Raw genomic sequence first — 7783 nt, 5'->3', positions numbered from 1 at the left:
TATTAATTTAATTTTGAGTAGGTAATATCTTTGCATTGTTCAAAGATAAGAAAATACTCAAAGACATTCAAGAAAAGCCTTGCCCCCAATTCTGCCCACCATTTCCCTAGTCCTCCCGCCTCTTTATCCCATAGATAACTCCAGGGTTTCTTAATGCAAATGCAACAAAAACAAATATATTTATAAAAGAGCTGTCAGGAAGGTACCCAGCCATGTAACACTATGAGACTTATATCTCTCATTTAGTCTCATTTTAAATGACTCTGTATGATGTTTCAGAAATCCTGCTACAATTCTAGAATGGAAATAACTTTATGAGCTTTGTGGACTGGATTCTTGTAAATAGTAGAAATTGACTTACTAATAAAAAAGGATTTTTTTTCAATTTTTACCTTTGAGTAGTATCTTTGATTCTATTTCATAACCCTTTTTCTGACTACATAGTCATGTGTGCTCATCGTGGAATATTTGGGAAGTACAAGAACACACGAGGAAGAGCACGTTCATTTGTAACTCCATTTTGGTCTATATTTGCCCATCGTTTCACTCTGCATCTGTCCCGAGCTTCTCCATGGCCTTCCTGTGAGCTAATCTTACGCCATGTGCCCGAGTCGTGTATCCAGTATACTTTGTCATTACTGATATCTGGACTTCTACCCAAGTCTCAGTTTCACGCCTGGCCGTCCCTGACAGCCACCTCCAATCATTGTCTTCTCCTAGGATGCTCCCTGCAGCCCCTCTGGTGCCGGTGCCCTGGGGCCTCCGGTTATTGATTGCCCCCATCTACCCTCTTTCCAGCGTCAACCCTGCCCCTCACCTCCTCTTCACCAGGCTTAGAGATCAGTCAACTCGCTCTCCAGCACTGGCCTCAATCCTTTCCCTCAGTCCTGCTCAGGTGGCAGAATCCCAACTCCGGTTGATCCCACATGTCCGCCTACTCCAAGTTTGCACTGGAATTCCTGGATGTGGCTGGTGGGAAGACACACCACGTTGCAGGCTACATTGAAACCGATGACCACAAACCTCCAATAGGCTGCAGCGTTGCTGTGATGTTTCCCTAGTTATGTCACCCTTTTGCGCTCACACTGTCTCACACCTTCTTTTGTCTCCTCAGACCTCTATCCCTGTCCACGCTCCCCACTTTCCTTCAATGGTCTCACTCATCTCACTAAGGGATGTGATCAGAAGGCGTTTCCACCCTCTACCACCAAGCCTCCTGACTGGCCCCTGCTTGGAGCCTGGCTCGGTGCTTTTTCTCTTGGGGGTGCCTGCGCCATTCTCAAAAGCCGACCCTTCCCCTTCTCCAGGGGCCATCCGTGCTGCTGAATCAAGGGCATCGCTCCTGACACTCCCCTTCTCTCCCTGGCTTTACAACATTCCTCTTCCTCCCAGACTGTAACAGAGACAATGGCCTGGAAAAAAAAAAGACAGCAAAAATATTTTCTGTCTGCGTAACATATTACACAACATTAAAAGCACGTGAGTCCTATATATTGCTTATGAGTTCATATGTATATTGTACCAATACAGAGATCCACGGTGATAAGCGAGGAGTTTAGAGTAGTGGTTGGTTGCCTGGGATGGAGTTGGGGTTTGGGGACAGAGGGATGCAAAGGGGAGGAAGTACAGGGGCTTCAGAGGCATCGGTCCTGTCTTATTTCCTCACGTGGGTGCTGGATGTGCGGGTGTTCTCTTTCTTCTTAAATCTTTTTTCCGTGTTGATGCTGATTAATGTAATTTGGCCACTAGATTGGGTGATTTCCTGGTTTGGTGCATTGTTGAACACCTGGCCAGGTAGGGTGTGGAGGGTGGTTTTGCCCTCCTGTTTGGGAAAGGGTATGTTTCTCCAACCCAGTTAGTGTCTATATTTTTGGTGGTGGTTATTTCTGTGGTAGAAATATAAATAGCACTGGCAAGGGGCAGTGACACTTTATCGCCCTGAGCCATTCTTGCTACAAACTAATCATCATTCCAGACCGCTAGTCTGGAGCAGGAAGTAAGCCTGCAGACGGGAAACTCCCTTGTGATGCTTCTGAGGGTGACGAACTTATTTCTGATAAATCTGTGTAAGGCAAGGGCTTCCTCTGCAGACTCAGCTATCTTCATCTGTGACACGCCCCCCATTGCCGCTGACATTCCTTATCACCGCATGCACGATCGGCAGCTCAGCGCTATATTGGATCAGTCTGATATTTGACCATTTGAAAAATCTTCAAAAAGATCTTTAAAAGCTACAAGAGGATCCTTCTACTAGGGCTGGGGGAATATTCAAGTAAGAATCCTCACCCTGACCCACGCCTTCCTGGATCCTCAGTCTGGCCACACCGCGAGGGAACAGTGAGCCAGTCTTGCCATGGGGCTTCTTGCTTCTGCCAAGTTACAATTCCAGCCCTTGGGTTTAGCCACCTGCTCCTGCTAAAAATGGTGAACCCCACGGAAGTGACAGAGAGAAGCTAAGTAATAAACAAGGTCACACTGACAGAAAGTGGAAGGAACCAGACTTGAACTCTCTTTGGCAGATCTCCAAGTCCAGAGGCCTGTCCTTCCCGTCTGCATCATATTGTGCTCATGAAACTATTTCCTAAGGGATAGAGGGCAGGTCTATGCAGGGTGATTTGCACCCTAGCCCTAGTCCTGAAGACGGGAGCCACGGCCTCTCCGCTCAAGTTACCATCCTGAGACATCAAGGACAAGCCAACTTCATCAACAGTTTCAGGCCCGTCAGAAATGGGCTTGGCTTAGGTTGAAGACTGTGAACAAATATAAGAATAGTTCCATTATTGACAAGAAAGGTGAGTCATTCTTCCAGTAATTGCAAGTACAGCTGAGTGTACAAAAGCCAGGCCAATGTCCAAACTCCCCAGGTCCCTAGCACTGACTCCCTGAATCTGGGGTCTCTGCATGTGACAAATTCACTCAGCCAAGTTCACCCTTTTATTGTTCTTTGTGTTTGGTAGGTGGTTGAAGTTTCTGGAAAGGACAATGAAACTAAACTAGGGTCAGGAAGAGAACAGCGTAGGGGCACCAAGCAGACTCAGATCTCAGCAACGTCCCTTCCCATGACCCCTTCTGAGCAGATATCTTGCCCCGCATGCCTGTGTGCAGCAGTGTTTTCTAGTCCTTTCTGGAGGCTTGCTCCTCTCTGCACACAGCAGCTGCACCCCAGATACCAGCAACGCCCTGAAGCAAGACCGGAACCTGGCCCTTTATGGCGCCACCTGCCTGTCTTGGAGCCACAGAGATGAGACTTCTGAACTGCGTACTCTTCTGCTCTCTTATTGTTCCCACCCTAGTTTCGTGTATATGTATGTGTCTCTCCCATTACGTGGTAAACATACATCCACAATTCCCATTTTCTTTATTTAGAAATTTAATACAAGGAAGTGGTGGAACAATTCAAACAATACAGAAGAGTCCACAGGAAAAAGTGAATTTCATGTTGTCCTCTAAACCTTCAGTTCCTTCCGTGGACGTAATTATTGTTTCCAATGTTTTGAACACACTTTCAGAGATATTTTATTCTTATATAAGCATATGTGTATCTGTGTCCTTCCCCGCTTCCCGTCCCACCAATCCTGCACATTTTTTTGCACATTGGTTAGTTCGTTGAAAGTATCTTGGAGACCGTTCCATAGCAGAACATATAGGTCTCCTTGCTCTATATGTTTTCATGACTGCTAGAGTGCCATTGTATGCGCGAATCATCCATGATCTAAATAGCTCCTACTGATGGGCGCTGAGGTCTTGCAAACCCCATAAGGGCAGAAACAATATCATACCCAGACTTTGTTTCCTACACTGCAACCTAAGACAGTGCTTCGCACAAAGGGATAAGCCAGATTGTTTAGTAATTAAAACACGAACACAAAGCACAAACATATCTCTTCTTGAATTGGGGAACAGCTTTAACTTATTCTGAATTCTGACACCTGCTGCTTCATTTCACTAGAAATATGCTATTAATACTTCCCATTCAGCTTCCTACTAGTCACACCACCAGCCAACATGTGCTAAGCTCTATCATGTATCAGGTAAGGAGGAAACGTAGGGATGTGAGAAATGTCCCTCTCCTCCAGGAAATGACAATCTGGTTGGAGAGAGAAGATACTTTTTTGGCAAAGGTGACATAACAAAATAATCAAGTAAAGATGGATTTAAAAAAAAAGATTAGGACAATTGTCTTTCCAACAACAAGAAAGTAAAGTTAGAAGCCTTCCTTAGACCACTCACACAAGCACAAAATTCCAAATGGTTTAAAGATATAAATGTTAAAAGTAGAAAGATATTAAAAGAAAATATAGAAGATAAAAGACCAGCAAAATTTTCCCTAAGCAAGACATATAAGCCAGAAAGCATAAAGGAAAAAGTTGATAAATTTGAATGTGAAACTTCTGTATAATCTAACATAAAAAAATTGCATCAGAAGACACACAATGAAGTTTTGGAAGATGGATGGTGGTGGTGGTTGCACAACCAAAAATATTAATGTACTTGATGCCACTGAACAGTACACTTAAAAATTGTGAAAAGGGTAGATTTTACTTTATGTCTATTTTATCACAATAATAAAAAAGACATGCAATGAATCAGGAGAAAATATTTGCTATGTAAGTATCTAAAGATGAAGGCCCCTGATAAAATGTGTAAAACTAAGCATCCTTTTACGAATGAACCAAGAAAGAATTTTTATGAATCAGAAAAAAAAGTGACAAAGAGTCCAACTAAAAATTGAATTACGCTTATGAACAAATGTTTCACAGAAGAGGTAAAGATGGACAATGACGTTATGAAAAGATGTTCAATCTCCTTAGTAATTGCACAAAAGAAACGGATAGGATGAGATACTACCCCTAAGATTGGTACATGTTAGGGAAGAAAAGATTGCTGAGAGTGTGGGAAGGGGGCACTCTTATCTACCATTTTGGAAATATAAATCAGTGCAGCCTTATAGGGAGAGCAATTTCACATTTTTCGAAGGTTTAATTGCGCAACTCTAGGACAGAGCATGTCACTCTTCTTCCAGGAATTTTTTCTTTCAGAAATAGTCAGGTGGATAAAAACACATGTTCACTACTGCATAGTGTGTAATACTCTCAAATTGGAAACTCCCCACGTTCTTACGTAGGGGAACGGCTAATACATTTTACAAGCTATCCAATGATGTAATAGGCATGAATTAAGAGAGTGAATTGGGACTATGTATATCTCAGTTAGGGTTCAGTTAGAGATGGAACCACACCAGTAATTTGAAAGGGAAAATTTAACGGAGTTATTAATGAGTGAAAGAAGGTTCCTTACTGAAGGTTCAAGGGCTCTGTAAAGAACACAGGAGCAGCTAATGTAGTGAGCAGCTACTGCCTCCGGGGCTGAGGCAGAATAGCAAGAACAGATTGGGGAGACTCCTCTCCACCCGCTGCTGCGAATCAGAACTGGTTGAAGATGGGGCCGGAGCCCAGTTGGTAGACAGTTGACTGGGGTGTCATAGCCTGAGCTTGTCTGCAGCCAGCAAGTGGGGCCTGGTGAGCAGAAAGCTGCCCACTGGGGAGCTGCTACAGTCCTTGAGGAGGGAACACCACTGCATCTCCTGAAAGCCGCTGGCAGCCATGCCACAGGAGTAGGAAGAACAGCAGCAGAACCAGGAAGAGAAACCCTTCTCTGCCAGGTCTTGCACTGGCCCTCCAGCGCCTCCTACTGACAAAGCCTGAGATTGTGCCAGCTGGCAAAGGGGTCTTTTTGTAGGGTGTAGCTACAGTGTCATCAAGCAGGACAGAGAAGAGTGGATTTGCAGCGGAGAGGCAATACCATGATTGATACTGCCACAGTACACTGGCCCTGCTTTTGTAAATAGAATGGTGTATGTGATATGTATGTGCATACATCATAACAATATATCTTCACATTTATTATGTACGTACTCTGCATGCCAGGAGCTGTTCTAAGCATTTTGCATGTACTAACTCATTCGATTCTCACAGTAACCCTCAAAGGCAAGAATTGCTATTATCTTTACTTCACGAATGAGGAGGCAGAAGCACTGAGATGTTAACTTGCCCAAGGTCACACAGCTAGTTAGTGGCAGAGGAAGAATTATTATGCCTTTATAAGCCTAGGGAAAAATAGCCGGAAAAAATCAAAAGGCTAACAGTGGTGACCTCAAGGAAGCATTGAAGAGGCCAGGGGAGGGGTTTATCACTTTGTAATCAGTTCTTCAAATAAAGAAATAAATACAGTGACAAAACTACTGCTTTTTAATTTTATTATTGTATGTATGGGTAGGGTTGCTTTTTTATATATTTTTCAAAGAAGAAACTAAAATAATTTATAAACGACAACTCACAGGGCCCGGCAGTAAGAAACAAGTCTCTGAGAGACGATTGGACTTGAGTGTTTTCAGCGGTGACTGAAGGAGGGGCCTGCTGGGAGCGGCACGGCCTGAGCAAAGGGTGGAAGGAGGTGAGTCACATGCTCTGAGCCGTTGGTTTCTGGTGGCCCGTGTGTCTGAGCGGGTCTAAAGGCTGGGCGTTTACACCGAGCTTCCTGCCTGCCCTGCCACCCCCACAGCTCCAGGAGGAAGGTGGCGCGTGGCTGCCTGAGGAACACCAGGCAAGGGGATTAGCATTTGTGGAGGACCTGCTGTCTGTGAGATAACCCACATCTCATGTCACATGCAAGCACCGCAGGTATTCAGAAGCCTTGTTAAGTGGTCATTTTCCACATGAAGAGACCGAAGCTCAGTGAAGCAAAGGAAGGTGTCCAGATTCCTTAGCAAGTGAGAGGCAGAGGCAGGATTTGAATCCAGATCTGGCTAATACTAAAGTCCAAGCTGGCCACACCAGGCTGCTTTCCAGAGTGAAAGTATGGTATTGCCTTTCCCAACTGGCTGCTTCTGGAAGGCTGACCATGCGGGCTGATAGCAATTTTAATTGCTGTGGGTGTGGGCTGCTGATCAAGACGTCTGTAAAGGCCGGGCATGGTGGCTCATGCCTGTATCCTAGCACTCTGGGAGGCCGAGGCAGGAGGATTGCTTGAGCCCAGGAGTTTGAGGTTGCTGTGAGCTAGGCTGACGCCACGGCACTCTAGCCCAGGCAACAGAGTGAGACTCTGTCCCCCCCAAAAAACAAAAAAAAACGCCCATAAAGGGAGGGCCCAGCCAGAGGTGCTGACATTGGCTTCTACTGAGCACCATTCCTCCTACCTTCCAGGAACAGCCTGGTGCATCCGCTTTTAGGCCATGTGGGCTGGGGCATCAGCAGCCTGAGCACCCAGATTTCAGGAATATTGAGGTACGCCTGGAATTTGCAGAGGAGGTTTTGGGGGAAGAGAAATGGTTCACTCCACTCCCATGCTCTGCCCAGACACCAGTGGGCTGACTGGGGCAGGTGCCCATTGGGACCTCTTCACCTTCCTTTGGTTATTAGTCCCTGATTGCTCCCTGCAGGCTGAGTATGTGTGGAGGGGCAGCATTTAGCCACGTTCTCCAGACCTGTGCTGGGAGCTAATGCATTGTCCTTCTGCATTGTGGGACCCCACAACTGTGGAGGAACCGCAGGGGGTGCAGAGTGATGCATGGAAAACACTAAACAACAGCGAATAATCACATAGTGAAAAGTTATTCTTCTTATAATTCTCTTACATTAGGGAAAACCATACACTGTCCTCACTAATATTAATAAATCTTTATTATATCTCAAACTGTGTGCAACATACTTATACTTTTGTCTCTTGATTAATCCATCTTATGTCATTTAGGTCAAGGTCTTTAATTGTGTTGTTCAAATCTTCT

The sequence above is a fragment of the Propithecus coquereli genome, unplaced genomic scaffold (genome assembly GCF_000956105.1).
Source record: "Propithecus coquereli isolate 6110/MARCELLA unplaced genomic scaffold, Pcoq_1.0 Scaffold113, whole genome shotgun sequence".
NCBI lineage: Eukaryota > Metazoa > Chordata > Mammalia > Primates > Indriidae > Propithecus > Propithecus coquereli.
The sequence above is the reverse complement of the archived record's forward strand: the minus strand, read 5'-3'. Positions refer to the sequence as shown.